The sequence below is a fragment of the Hydra viridissima genome, unplaced genomic scaffold, assembly GCF_058129835.1.
Source record: "Hydra viridissima isolate aposymbiotic clone 2 unplaced genomic scaffold, HvirCarnegie_v1 scaffold_5, whole genome shotgun sequence".
Taxonomy (NCBI): Eukaryota; Metazoa; Cnidaria; class Hydrozoa; order Anthoathecata; family Hydridae; genus Hydra; species Hydra viridissima.
In genome coordinates, this window is record NW_028324304.1 from 5775160 (window position 1) to 5791737 (window position 16578).

At 31.4% G+C, this 16578-nt stretch overlaps 1 protein-coding gene across 1 annotated transcript in view; it reads left to right on the forward strand.

Moving 5' to 3' along the window:
- LOC149888194 (uncharacterized) overlaps positions 1-16578 on the forward strand; it is an 82179-nt gene that overhangs the window by 20267 nt on the left and 45334 nt on the right. The gene's annotated exons all lie outside the window — the stretch shown is intronic.

The following is a 16578-nucleotide window of genomic DNA, read 5'->3' on the forward strand; positions in this document are numbered from 1 at the left end:
TAAACTTACATTTGAAGTATTACATCCTGGAAATAATAAACAAAATGTGCTACTTGCATTCACACTTATAGATGAAACTACAATTGTGGTTTCAAAAAGCTGTTATTCAAATAATTTTTAACACTTGGCGGACAATTGCTGATTCTAAACAAAGATTTTCACCTAACATTATTAGCAATGCTACTGTATCAGGAGACATGAAAATGACATTTTGCCAAGTTCTTGCTGATTGGATCGATCAGTGGTCTCTTTCACCTGCATTCACCCTCGCAAATCAAAAGGCATCAGCATTTGTAGTCACTCTACGTGCTCAAGCAGTGCTTGTCAAGGAGCTCCTGAATGAATCGTTTACAAAGTGAGCCAATTGAGAGACGTATCTCTCAAAACAGGCAAATGAGTTGGGGCAGATTACTTGTAAGTTTAAGAGAAGTTTTAAATTCAGAAAGAATTTTGTCATTTCGTTCCTTAATCAAAGAGCAAATAAACTTTTGGGAAGAAAATCTACTACCAGATATTCATCCTCCCTTAATTGTACTTGACGAACTGTTTAATAATCAAAGTAAGGAAATAATGGAAAGTTCTCTTGATTATAAAAGTCAAGAAGTTGCAATAACTCTAGCAGGCTATGGTTGCAAAAAAATAATCAAAAAGGTCTAAATGTGAAAACTGCAAAGCATATTTGAAAGCTGGGGACTGCGATCTTGAAAATAACTCTTATCTATCTCTGTTATCACGTGGTGGATTATTTGTTCCATCCAAACAGCTTACAGAATTTGTTTGTAGTGTATTTGCTATTTTGGATTTAATTGAAAATGAAATTTCATCATTATCAATTCCTGTAATTAAGTCATCAACATACATGGTACGTAAACATGCACCAAAAAACAAATTTGTTTGTGAGAATCATGAAAGTTGGGGAATTATGTTTTCAACTAAAACTCTTGTCAAGGTTTTTTTTAACAACAAACAAAAAATATCAAAGGATTTCCTTTCCAAAGATGACTTAAAAACATTTAAAAAGAGACAAAGAAAAAAAAAGTCATAGTTGGAAATATAATTTGTATGTTATGCAAGTTGTATAGCATTTGTTTACATATTTTTTTAAAATTTACCTTCTATTTAAGTTCTTTGAATTATTTCTTTAGATTTTTCTTATAGCTTAAGAATATACATAAATATAGGATATATATTATAGATAAATGTAATATACATAGATATAAATAATAATAAACAGCAATTGCCACTTTTATATTGAAGAAATATAGGTAAATAATTAAGGTTTGAGCTGCTTTTTAAAAATCATGTTATTAGTGCAGCCATTTTTTCGAACAAAAATCAGCCTCTTAATTTCCCCTTCAAAAATGTGAAATATACGGCCGTGAACATAGTAGGCCATGTGTGACCTAACAAAGTCCTATGCTTTAAGAAAGTCCTAATGTAGGAAATAACAAATTTTATATCTAAAATAAAAATATGTATAATTTATGTACCACTTAGTTCTTAGTTACCCAATGAAGCATGCTAGATGGTTGATATACACATAACTAAATGGTAAGTAGCAATTGTTTCTACCTAAAATTTTGATGAATTCTCTATTTTTGTACCAAGATACCAATATGACCGATATATATAATGGCAAAAATCTTGCGATACGGTTTATATTATTATTCACTCTCAGATAGAAATAGTAAGCGGAAACTACGACGTACTAATTATTAATTCATATTTACAGAAACGACTTACTAATAATAGATTACCACCTTGTTTTTTGATTTGACCATTTGTTTATTCCAAAAGTCACAGAAAAATTTGATTCTTTGGGTGAATAGAAAACAGAAGTGAACAAATTTGATAGTAAGCTAAGACACTTATTCATAAATCCATAACCTATTTCATTTTTGTCCCCGTGTAAGTACAGGTTATCAGCTTCAATTTTCCATTAAAGCGATACGTTAGTCTATATTCTTGACTGGTTGAACTGTTTGGGAAAGTCATATGCGTGAAAGGATGCCAAGGAAAAACCTCTAGCTCCTCTAAAATATTGAGTATTCAACAGCATATCATGTTTCAGTCTGTGTTAAGAACTATTTTTTTGTTACAAATTGAAGCTTTAAGCTAAAACCATATTTAACTCGGTGTTGTAGCGTTAACAAACTATGTAAAATTTCATCACGCGATAATCAGACTACGATGAAATTCAAAACCAGCAAACTTGAATGTTTCATAATATCAAATCTTTAAGGGAAAAATTTCGCAACTAATAGTTATAGTGTGTCTCCTAAATGAAAACAGACTTAGCCGTGCGTTCAACTACTTTTTAGTGTTTTGAGTTTGTTAATTGCGCCTCTGCCTCTATTTAGTAAAATACTTATTTCTTTGAAAAGATTTAAAAGTTATTTTATCATCATTATTTGGATTATGAAACTAATTTTAAGGGAGAACATTCAAACCATTCTTTTGTATGTGAAAAAATACCTTTAATTCGTAGTGCTTTTTGTTTTAATAAAAAAAATTGCGTTCAGTTCGAAACGTTTTTTATAAAAGGTAAGTTCAAAAAGAACTTTTACTTTTAATTTTTGAATTAAAAGTAAAAATAATGTTTTTATAATTCATGTTTCCATAGAAATTTTTCAGCATTTTTTATTGAAAATTATGAAAATCACATTCAAGAATGCGAAAGCAAAAATCTTCGCAAATTTTTTCTTACAAAAATCTACGCTATACCCCTTTTGCTCGAAAATAGCTATAAACCTTTAAAAGCAATAGAATCAAAAGTGACGCTACCTATAGCTCATAGAATGAGACAGTGCGATTAACTTGGTGTACTCTTTTTCATTCATCACTAGAGGTACCTAGATATACTTTGATTGCATTCCAAACTAAAGATCAGCTTAACTATCCTGCCAATTTGATACCGTGAGTTTGACAAACACTTACGTCACATCGAAGTCAACAAGATATTCTGCCGCTGACTATGATATTAATTATGCAACAAAAGCTGGGACGTATCCTATGTTGATTTAATATCATTCAGGTCTAAGTTTTACAAAATGAATGATATTTTATCCAATCCAAATATAAAACCATCTGGTTATAAAACTCTTTTCCCTATTTTTGCTCTCGATGTAAGTAAACAGATTGATAGAAGAAAGTCAATTGTTACTAATATCCATTTAAAGTGTTGATTTCCCCAAAGTTTTTTAGCTGGTGAGCGAGCATTTGCTGCTGTTATTAGTGATAAATTTATAAACTGTAAATCTGATGGTGAGAAATTTACATTGGTGCATTAAGTTTGATTGATCTTGTGTGTAAAAAAACAATAATAATAATTTCCATAGAAAATCTGAATAAAAAAGCATAAAAATAGAAAAGCTAAAAAAAATCTAGCAATGATAAATTGTTTCTCATCAAATAATATTATTACAGAGTGTTAAAATATCTTTCTTAAAGTTAAAAATTATATTTAGCACTATTCTTAAAACAGAACAAACGCTCAGATCCAACCAATTTAAATTCAGATCAGAACAATCAAACAGCCAATTTTATTGACTGGAATAAGTGATTAATTATTGATAAACAAATAAAAAATTGATATCGGAAATGCCTTTCAGAATCCGGCGAGCTCTCTAATACGAATATTAACCATGATCTACAAAATCAAAATGAAGAAAAGAAGCAATAAACAGAAAGGAAAACGAAGAAAAGAAGCTTTCAAGAATATTTTCAATCCAAAAAGAAGATTCTGCTTTGAAAAAGTTTGTAATTCTTATTGCTATTGATGCTAATTTAGTACAACGAAGTAATAATGAAAAATATGATCCTTAATCTTTAGTGGCGTAGCTAGGGTTTCTGGCGCCCAGGGTAATGCTGAAAATTGGCGCCCCCCTGAACCAGACATGCGAACTAAAAAAAATCACTTAATAATTCCAAGTATATGACAATTTTAATAAAAAAATGCAAATGCTAATCATAATGCAAACTCAATTTAAGTCATGTTCCCAATTACGTATCCGTTATGGTTCATGTGAATTAGTCATTGAAAGTGGCAGATGGTCAATCAGATTCAATAATCAATAACTATTTATAAATTATAGTTTGATCTTTCTAGCTTTAGCTGCAGCAAATTTATCTATAATATCGTCAATGTCTGTTGATTCTAGAGTTTCTCTTTCGACACTAAGGATTTCCAAATCAACAAGACGTTTTTTCCCCATTGAAGCTCGTAGATATGAAAGAATAAGCTTCAACTTGCTGAAGGAACGTTTTTTGAAACTGCAACTGTGAGCAAGATTTTTAATGCAACGCGTAAGCTTAGAAAAATGTCATCTCCGTATGAAAAAAAATAAATGAAAGTAAATCCAGCGGAGTTGTTGGTATTGTGCCCCCACGAGATTTAAGCAGCATCTGACAGTCTGTGATTTCAGTAAATAATTCTGCTCCACTGATATCTGTACTTTTTTTTTCTGGATGACTGGCTTTTGTTCTTGAACTTGCTCTTTAATTCAGCTGTGTTACTGTTAGTCACTGAGCAGTTGTTGGCTCTGGGTCTGAGTTGTGAATTTATTTACTTTTATTATTTTTTCGCCTTTTTGGCGCCCCCAACCGAGAGTGGCGCCCAGGGCAACTGCCCCACCAGCCTCTCCCTTGCTACGCCTCTATTAATCTTTTTCAAAGTTGGAACAGCAATAGTAAAACGTTAAATTCATTAATATCTTAAAATTCACACAAAAAGCTTGCCTTTGAAAAGAAAGTTGTCAACATTAAAAATAATGATGAAAATTATTTCTTTTTTGAGAGCGAAATTGAGAGCGAAATATCCAAAAAGTTATAATATAGAACAAGTTGATACAAGTTTCCAATGCCGGAAAAATAAAAAAAAGACTGGTTATGAATATCTTGTAAATATTGACTACTGGTATTGAATATCCTGTATTAAATCTTTAGAAAAGTTTGAAAAAAAATGCGGGTATATTAATCAACGTATTGGATTTTGAAACAAGCATATACTTGCTTAGAGCAAGCAAAATGTCTGATGCTTAACTGTATCTGTTGCTTATCTCAGACGTAAACAAAATGTACTATTGTATAATTACTGATATGAATAAGCTATTATTATCACAAATGACAAATAGAAATGGTTAATTGGTTTTTCTGTCTTAGATTTTTTAACCCATTCCACTCACAGATTTTGTAAGATAAACATAAACAAACTTTGCACAAATATTGAACCTGTTTATGTAAAAATGACAAATCTAGGAACTATGCTCTTTTTTGAAAATTTAAAAAGATGATTGGATTACCTTCTCTTGTTAACGTATATTTCGAATCATAAAACTTATTGATATGTGCTAAATAAATCCAGAAAAAGCATGTATCATCTTGCTTTTTCTGCATAAAGTATTTTGATGATGTTATCAATTCTATTAATGCTATCACTTACACTGATGATAAGAAGTGGTGATAAAAATCATCAAAAAGAACTGAAAAAAATGTTTCCAACACATGTGCTGATGACATTGTTAAAGTGCTCCAGGATAAGTATAAATCAACATAAAGTAAGAGTGAAAAGATCATGATTTTGACAATATTTGTTGCTCAATGGAGTAATCAAAAAGTGATGAGAGAATTCAATTGTTCGCATCGACTTGTATCTCAAGCAAACGAAGTTTTAATAACCAAAGGTGTTTTATCAACCCCTAACCCAAAAAAAGGGAAATCACTACCTGTACATGTGAAAGATATGGTGAGAGAGTTTTATTACTCTGACACTGTTAGCCGTGTAATGCCTGGAAAAAAAGATTTTCTATCTGTTATAGAAAATGGAGAAAGAAAACATATTCAGAAAAGATTAGTTTTAAGTAATTTGAAGTTTATCAATTATTTTCAGAAAAGTATCCAAATATCAGAATTGGGTTTTCGAAGTTTGCAGAGCTACGTCCAAAAGAATGTGTCTTTGCAGGAACAAGTGGTACTCACTGTGTATGTGTATGTACCATTCATCAAAATGTTAAGCTCATGATAGTCGGATCACATATGGATGATTTACAACTAGAAGATGAACTTGAAACCCCTATTAAGAACTACAAACATGCATTGGCTAAAATCCAATGCAATCCGTCCTTGCCAGCATGTCCTCTAGGCGAGTGTAAAAATTGCCCTGGAGTTGCTATGCTAAAGGAATGGTTGTGGCAATGCTTTGAAATTAAAGGAGTTGAAGAAATTGAGTATAAACAGTGGACTACAACAGATAGGTCCCAGCTTCAAACTTTTATACAGTCCACTGATGAATTTATTGAAAGATTTTTAGGGAGCTTGAAAACACTTACTAGACATGATTTTATTGCTCAAGAGAAGGCAAAATACTTAGGCTGGAAGAAAAACAATTTATCTGATGGAGAATTTCTGGTTATTGGTGATTTTTCAGAAAATTTTGCATTCATCATACAAGATGCAGCACAGGGATATCATTGGACAAATATTCAAGCAACTTTACATCCTTTTGTTTTTTATTATAAATATGAAGGAAATTTATGTCATGGAAGTTATGTGCTGCTTTTGGAATGTAATACTCATGACACAATTGCAGTTCATCTTTTTCAGCGTAAGCTAATTAATTTTTTAAAAGTGAAACTTGAGGTATTAAAAATAGCATATTTTAGTGATGGCTGTGCAGCACAATACAAAAACTGCAAGAATTTAATAAATCTGTGCTATCACAAAGAGGACTTTGGTATTCCAGCCGAATGGCATTTCTTTGCCACAAGTCATGGTAAGGGCCCTTGTGATGGAGTTGGAGGAACTGTTAAACGTGAAGCGGCAAAAGCAAGCTTACAACGTCCATACCATGACCAAATAATGACCACTTATCAATTATATACTTTTGCTAAAGAAAATATCCACGGAATTTCCTTTGAATACCTCACTGCAAATCATTGGCAAATCGAATCCATAATATTGAAAGAAAGATTTTTGAATGCTAAAACAATTCCTGGTACCCAAAAACTTCATTGCTTTAAACCATTATCCACGAATGAACTTCAAGTACAAGATTATAGTTTCAGTTCTGTGTCTAGAATTGAAAAAATTACGTCACAGAAAGTTAGCCAGCTCAACTTCAGTTCAATTACTGGTTACATGGTTGTAGAGTATGATGAACATTGGTGGATAGGTTGTGTGTTGGAGAGCAATCCAGAAAAAAGAGAAGTAACCATGAACTTTCTTCACCCTCATGGTCCAAGTCAACTTTTCTCCTTCAGAGATCCTCCAGATATTTTTACTGTTGATTTGAATAATCTTTTGCTAGCAGTCGAACCCAAAACTACAACTGGTCGGTCATACTTCATTACTTCTAAAGAGTCTGAAAGAGCAACTAAAGCACTTAACTTGCATCATCGTTAACTATTATAGCTTTTTTAATTTATTATTAGCAAATATGTATTGCAATTGTGTAAATATCATACTGCATTCAGTATTGTACTGCCATGTAGTTAAAACTGCTAAATAAGGCATTTTTATTACTTTTCAACAATGTATGTATATATATATATATATATATATAGGTCAAGTATCACCAAATTATAGTAGATTTGGTATATGGTAGCTATTATATAACTTAGGGCCTACGTTCAATAATTACCTTGAAATACTGTAAAATTATAAGGTATTTAAATAATAAATTTTTAGAACCTACTTATACTTTAACGTTAATTCCAAAGCTGTTTGTGGGAATCCCAAAAAGATTTTTTCATGGGACATCCACAATAGAAAAAGCAATTTGTAAAAAAAAAAATTATGACCTTTGACCTTTGCCATTGACTAGTGTCAAAGGTCAAATGACCAAATGACCAATAACTTTTTTTTTATTGAACATATCAATTTTTTGTATAGACACAAAGTTGTTCGTCTATCCAAGAGCGTCTGTTTGCCACCAAAATCAACTTCCTAAGTATAATAGAAAAAAAGTTATGACGTTTTAAATAACCAAGGTCAAGTGAAAAGGTCAAAACTTTGAAAGGTCATATCTCAGGAAATAATTGACCTAAGTCAAAAAAATTTACATGTTTTACTTCTGTCCATATGCCCAACATGTGAGCCGATTTTCATCAAAATCCGAGTCGGTGATGTCGAATTTGACCAAAAAGTGATTCCACTTGACGTGGAATGCCCCTTACGTCGCGACAATTGCGTAAGAAATTACGTCATAAAGAATTCGGAAAACCAATATAATATGTACAAAGCAGAGAGAGACGGAGAGAAAAATATAACTGTAATTGAAATATAGTCAAATTGATTTTAAAAAAGTAATAAAATATTACTGTACTTTGATAAAAATTAATGTTTAACGATTAATGACAAAAATGAAGTTTTTTATTTTAGCCGAACTATGAACAGCAAAAGATCTGGAGTATGGCAAACATTTCAAAAAGAATTACCAAAGATGGCAAAATGTACAATATGCCGTTCAGTTTTAAAATGTGCAGGTGGAAGTACATCAGATTTGGCAAACCATATCTTCGAGCAAAACATAAGATTGAAATTAGTTAAAATGAAGAACCTAATAAAAATCAGTCTAGTCAGCCGACACAGAAAAAAGCAAAAACAAGTGTGTTAAAATTCATATAAAGAGCGTTAATCCAAGAATTATCGGCCAAATGTGCAGCGTATGATGAGTTTTCTATTCATGCCATAAAATATTCAAGTGCTATTGAGGATTTTATTACGAAACGTGACTATTAAATGCCTAGGAGCGATTAAAAAATTGACCATAGACTTAGCTAAAGAGAAAAAATTGGAATTAATGAACAAGCTGTAACTCCAAAAGGTATTTAAATGTAACATTGCATTCTCAGGAGGATAGAGATAAACTAGGACTTATTAGGATAGAAGGTTCATGTGATTCATACAAAATTCAGTCATTAGTTGAATAAAAACTGATGGATTATGGTATTAAATTAAGTCATATATTGGCACCAACAGAAGACGGAGCTAGCATTATGAAAAAATATGGGCAATTAAATGGAATTGAAAAACAATTTTGCATCAATCATGCTATTCATTTAGCTGTTCTAGACACTTTTTACAAAAAGGTGTCTTTAGTCGAAACGCCAGTTGATAAAGTATCAGATTCTGACAGTTCAGATTCTGATGAGAAACTGAAAATCAGTTTAACTCTTTTTCTGGATATCATAATTTAGATATAGATGTTATCTGTAATAATGAAATTGAATACAATTTAGAAGATGCAAAGATTAATGAAGTATTACAAAACTCTAGAAAGATAATCAGCTTTTTCAGAAGATCCCCAGTAAGAATCGACCTAGTTCAACGATATGTTGAAGAGATAAATGGCAAAAAACTTTCACTTATGTTAGACTGTAGAACCAGATGGAACTCACTTATACCTACGATGGAAAGATTTGTGCAACTTAAAGTTTGCATAAAAAACGCACTGGAAGAAATAGAGCGTGAAGATTTATACAATGAAAAGGATTTTTCTATCTTGCTAAATTTTATTCAAATATTAAAGCCAGCAGAAATGGCAGTAAAAAAACTGTGCAAAACCAGATCAACTTTACTCACTGCAGAAGGAGTGCTGACATTTTTATTTACTCATATGAGACAAAACTGTACAAGTTTGGGAAACAAATTTTTTGAAAATAAGAATTTCAAAAAGGCGAAATAAAGAATTAATTTGATTGCATAAATTCTTACAAAGTAGAAATTTTCCAAAAACTGAGTTGGTGGAACTTTCATACTCGCCGAAGTTGGTGTCCTTGGCAACAATGTTAGCTGAAAGATTATTTAGTGATCTAGATTTACAACCAGCTATAATTTTATGGGTGGGAAAAGAGGAACTTAAGGCATGGAACTAACACATTTGTATTTTAGAACTGCACTTGGAATATCTAAAAGAGCTAGATAACTTTTATCGTGGTTATCAATTAGCTCCTGAGAAATTTTAAGTTAGTAAGATTGAAAAACTAGTTCTCAATTTATGTAATACAACTAAATATTTTTTTCATTAAGTTAATTTAAAACAATCTAAAAGTATGGGTATGATGGTTTAAAAAATAGCTTTAAAAAAAAGCATAACCATTTTAAAAATATACTCAATAAACAAAAACCAAGTAATAATGGATTGGTTATGTTCAAGAGTTTTATAATAAAGATGTACAATGTCTATTTGAACTGCAGTCAACAGAAAATTAGTGTAGTTGAAAGATGGAATTGTACTAGAAAAGAAAAAATCTGGAAACAATTTACAGCCAGTTCAACACATGTATACATCAATGCTTTAGACGACCTAGTGAAGCTATAACACTATGGACTCTTCGATAAAGATGACATCTGTTAAAGCTATAATAAAGTAATGAAAATATAGTGTTAATAAATTTATTCTTAGAAAAATTTAAAATTGAAAATACTAAACCAAAACCAAAATTTTCAGTTGGTGACGATGTAAGAATAAGTAAGAAAAGGGCGACTTTTGAAAAGGGTTGTACCACTGCATGATGGACTGAAAAAATATTTACAATATCTGTTGTGCAAAATAAGCTTTAGTTACAAAAATTATATAATATATATAATCAAAAATTATAATAGTGAAGAATCGGGTGCATATTTCTCAGTGAGTTTGAACTTTCACTTGTAATATTGCTCTACTTCAGATTGTGATGATTAATGTCGGCTTTGAGAGAAAACAGACAAAAAGCCTTCATTCTGAGCTATTAGCTTTGCTTCCTGTAGAATTTTATCCCACTGTTCACAAATAAGTTGAAAGTGTTTTGTTAGACAATCAGTGCTATCTCTTGCTACATTAAGTGTAGGATCCAGTACTTCATGACAAGATTGGTTTTATGATCTATTCTAAGAAGTTTTAGGCAAAAACTTGAAAATAGATTAGATTCAAACTTTTGCATTTACTTTTTTATTGATTGAAGCTGATAGAGCATCTGCCATAAGATTAAGAGGTTAGGAGCATGGTTTCCACATGGAGAAAAAGCTTGCACAGACACCTTTACATGTTCCCAGTTTTCAGTATTATTATTGGTCTGACCAATAAGTATTTGAAACTTTTTTAGGACACAATTTGCAATAACCTAACCACTTTTCTTTGTGAAGTTTTCACATAAGAGAAACCTCTCCTCAATAGACATTTTGGATCAATCAGCTACGTTTTAATATCGTATTATAAAAAAAATTGATGGAAGAATTCAGGAGTGGCATCAACAATAATTGCTGTCTCAACAACAAACCACAGAGATCAATTAATTCATTTCAGATAAAAGTAAATCAAATTTAGCTCCAGTATCCCCAAAAGGTTTTCATTTCCTAGATCACCTCTGTGATTACTGGAATCAACGAGGTCTAATCCGTGCTCAGAAAGAAATGATACGGCATCAAGTATTCTCTGTAGAATCTTTATCCTGTAATTGCTTTTAGAAGAAAGCTCTGTTAAAAGAAGGTGCTTAGCAGACTACTCAGTTCTTGCTGATTTCCACGCAACATAAATTTTTTATTTAAAATTGAGCTTTCGTGAGACGATAGCTAATCTTTTAATTCTCTTCATCCTTTGACAATACTCCATCCAGGTTGCACACTAAAAGATTAGTCATCTTTTAGTGTGCAACCTGGATGGAGTATTTGGATTACTTTAATTGGCAATAAAGCACGATACCTGGTACATTTTTTTTTCTCTTTAGTCTAGCATAACCAGTCTCTTGTGTATGTCTCTCGATTGGAAGTGCTTTGGTGATTAAACGCAAAGGGAATGCACTATAAGCTGTATCTCGTGGAATGGTACCAGGAATGTTAAACGAACCATTTTAAGAAATAGGTCTACTTGGGTAGCATTGTTTTTGTCAATAGTTCCGATATCTCGTATAACCAAGGAGTTCTGATTGGGTACAGACGCACTCATTATAACCCTTGGATTTGTTTGCTATTTCAGTTTTATGATCCCATTCTTCCACTTACTTGAAACACTTTCAAATGCTCTCATCAGAAGTCAATTTATCTAGCAAAGTATAAAACACACAGAAACTCTAAATAAGTAGTTAAATAATTGTTATTTAATAACTTGTTACATTTTTTATATGCAAATAAAACAATATCATGCTAAAACAACTGATCTCTTATTTTATCTAGACAATCGTGTTCAATAAAGGTCAATTCTTATTCTTTTATAGGTAATCTACTACGCGCTCAAATTCGACAAAAACAAGAAATATAGGATAAAAAAAAAGAAGCTTTTAATTCATAAAATTGTAAAACAGAATCAAGATAATTTTTTCCTGTTAGATTAAGTTTCAAGGTCATAATTAATAATAATTAAGCATAAGTTAGTTTTAAATTTATCAGCATTAATCATGATAGTAATAAACAACATAGATGTGTGGATTTTCTCGTTTTATTAACACAAGGGATACTCATTTTCACAATAAATAACATGTAAATATTTAAATAAAAACAAACTCTTCATGAGCTTGATGAAACATATTACTGATACAAAAGTTAGGATTTGTAGTATGAGCCTCATGATACATAATATCTATGTATCATGAGGCCCATACCTGATTGCCCTGGCGCCCCCTCCACCTCCCTCTCTAATGACCTGCGTACATGCACGAGATATTGGGTTGAATTCTGTTGTTAGATGGCTGAAATTTTTACCATGTTTAAATTAATGGCTTCCATAACTATTTTCAACATCCGTTTCAGTATCCGATGTTACCCGATCACACTTCATTTACAAATAACTGTATAAGTAAAAATATTTCATGAATAACAAAAATGTTTTTTGTTTTTAAACTAGATATTGTAAATTAAATTTGATCATAATATAATAAAAAGTTAAATGCGTAAATAAAAATTATATACTGTAATAATTAAATCATGTGTGTAATTCGTAGTTCTTCTGATGGTTCTAAATAATAATACGCACTCCCAACCAAATGTTTTGATGTATTGGGACAGATATTTTGCATATTCCACAGTTTTATTAAACGAATCCTTTTATGGTACTTAAGATTAAATAACTTCTTATATATATAACATTTCTCTTTTTTTGCATATAAGTATAAGAAAGGAATGTATAAATAAAAGAAAAATAGAGAAGAAAAACTCTAAATATTTACAAAAGTATATCAAAACAAACTAATACTTTTTATAATTACTTCAATTATAAGCAGTAAAAAATAATTAGATATAAATAGATTACTATATTTTATGAAATTGAACATCCATTTACCACTATACTTCATAACAAAGATTAAAACTAACATCTATATCCCGCACTGGAAAAACTGTTTCTTATTATTTACATGTTGCTGATCGAACACGAGTATGTTTTATTTATTTAATAATGTCTTAAATTACAACTTATTATTTTTAAAGCTTAAGATGAATTTAATAATTCTGTTTTATTTTTCAGTTAGAGAAGTATTTTTATCTACTACAGAAAAAAAAGGTAAGCATTCAATACTAATTTAATGAACTTCGTTTCATTTTCGTTGTTACATTTTTGTGTAACATTTTTTGTGTAAACTTTCAATCTATGTTCTTTATGTTAAATGACATGATCATAACTTGGCCATAAAAATAAAAAAAAAACTAAAAATTTAAGGAGGAAGAGAATCTTACAAAAAAGTTTTACATGTGAAGAATTTTATATTCTCAAACTTCTGTAACTTTTAGAATCAAATCAATCAATAAACAAATCAAATCAAACAACAAAACAAAGCTTTGTAAATCATTTTTTAAAATATTCACATGATACATGTTGATGAGTCAAAAAGATTTACGATCACTAAAGACCTAAACACCATCAGACATTAATAATGCAAAAAGATCAATCTATCTTGAAGAAGAAGACACCAATTTTTCTCTTCTAGGATGAATAGAATTTCACCGTAAATCCGGTCTAAAATTCCCGTCGAGAATTCTTCATCTCATTTTTGAGGTAAAGAATTCTCGACGGGAATTTTAGACCGGATATCCCTGTCAAGATCAAGTTTACACCTCAGACGAAGCATTGTTGATTTTGGATCATGTTTGATCATTGTTGATTTGGATCATGATTTTTGGATTGGCCAATAGTAAAAATGTTTCCTATGGTATAAAATTCCAATATTAAAAATGCCACCTATATTTCCACCTTTTGGGTCTAAAGTGAATGTCCAAGACAACGTTGAAAGAGTTTTAAAGCCTTTCATCCTTCCTTGAAATCAAAACAATTAACCTGAACCTGCAATATTTTTATGGAAGATAGAGCTCCGTGTCAAAAGGCCATTGTTACCAATTAGTAGCTTGCTGATCACCTGAAGTTCTAGCCAAAAAATGTTTGATCACCTAACTCTCCTGACCCTAACCTTTTAAGCTTCAGTATCAGGGCTAAAGTTCAAGCATAAGCTTGTAAGTAACAGAACATTAACACTGTACAACTCATCAGCTCAGTATCTCGGGCTTAGACGGGGCTAACAGACAATATTTTTGAATTATAGATTAATGCATCAAACTATTTGTAAAGTCTTTTTATTTTAAGCATGCATTTTCACTCGACCACTTCTTGGTTTTAAAAAAGGGAAAGTTTTCGATTTTGTAATTAACAAATTACATCAGGAAGACCTGCTCAAACTTTCGATATTGAATTGAAGCAAGTGATCTTAGCCAAAGGCAGTTACATTAATGTAAACTAAATCTTACTGGTCTGTTTATTGGATGAAATAAAAGTTTTTTCAATTCAGTGTCTTTGGGCTCAAAAGTTTTGTCTTAGAAAAGCGCCAAATTTTAACGCGTGTGGTAACTTTCATTTCTTAGCTGCTCTCAGATTTAAAGAAGTGTCCAGTATACTGCTTATGGATTGCTCCTATTCCTCTCCATACCTGTCAGCCTCCTTGAAAACATTAGCCAGTTCAAAAGTATCAAGGTCATCATTCTTTCTCTTGGCTGTCCCTTGTCGAAACATTTTGTCCTCCTCTTTGTTATGATAGTTAAATAGATGACCATGCATACCTGGAAGAAATAGAAAACATTTTAAACTGTTGTAAAACACTTATTTTAAATCAACTTACTGAACATGGACTTTAATAATGCGTTTTTTTTTTTGTTTTTTTTTTTAATAGTTTAACATGATCTCACGGAGCTGTAATCACTTTTAAACGGTTGCTTTTTAAATTTAATAGGTGAATTAAATTTTGCCTGACTTATCTTAATATTTAATAAGTGCACAAAATTTTTAATGTATGAGCAAATTCCTTACAATTGTAGTTTAAATTAAATTTAAATCTGATCATTTTTAAACAGCCTTTTTGCTCGAGTCGAACTTTCGAGATTTGAACAAAATTTAATTCGAACATTAAAAGTTCAACTCATATTCGAACTCCTTCAAAACTTGGTCCAATCTGTACCGGTATTGCAGCTAAGATACCTTAAACGAGTAATATTGTTTAATAGTTAATTAAATTTTAAATAAAAGCAAAGAGTTTTTACCAAACAAATTTCACCAGACATTTAAAAAGTCCACTATCATCGAAAGTACCGAATAAACCGTTAAAATACTGTCAATTCCGAAAAATTCCGTACACTCCAAAAAATTTCGACATTCTATCCGGAAGAAATTGGAAATTTTATCATCCAAGCACGTGTAAGCATTGTCACAGGAATATATCCTTGTATCAGAAGAACATTCTTCTGTCCAATGATATATTAAGAATAACTAGATGTCTTACTGCCGTAAATCGGCATAAGAAAAAGTGAAGCAAAAATCGGCCATTATGGGGGGCAAAATCTCTACGCTACTTATTAAAATAAAACAATACGAAGCTTAAGATTGTTTTATTCAGGGCTGTGGAGTCGGAGTCGGAGTCGTGGAGTCGGAGTCGGAGTCGGAGCTCATTTTGGCTGGAGTCGGAGTCGGAGTCGGAGTCGGAAAAATTGTACCGACTCCGACTCCGGTTTAAAAAAAATCTTTCAAAGTTTCATAATTTTCATAAGGATTTTATAGTTGTTACAAAACTACAAGTCCCAGAATGCTCTGAAAGCTGTAGGATATCCAGACACAATGGAAATTGTAGTTTGCAACAACTGGAGGACAAGGAGTTTGACATGTTATTTTTAGGCCTTTAAAACAGTGATAAGCAATAGGGTATTTTGCTGCTTATCACTGAGAATCATATATCACCTCCCTTGCGCTCTCCTCTAGCTTCCGTTAAACTATATAACTTCGTGATCCCCTAACTCCCGACTTAAATTGTCTGGCACTGTGCTACATATTCTTAGTAGAAAGCTAGGCGTGCCACCACCAAGCACCAAAGAGTTGCTCCACAAACAGAAAGACTGTAAGTATTCAATTAGCTTTGTTTCTCTGGAGAGAGAGAATATTAGAAAATTAGTGATTGAAAAAGCTGTTAAACAAAAAGAAGAACTTAATGAATGTCTCAAGGGACGCTTTGTGTTTCTTAACAGAGTGAACTATTTTGCAATCAATGTTTAATTCTTTTTTGAAAAAAATGAAGCAGTTACCAAGACATTGGCAGTAAAAGACGCCAAAACTAATCACACCAGCAAATTTCTCCAGGT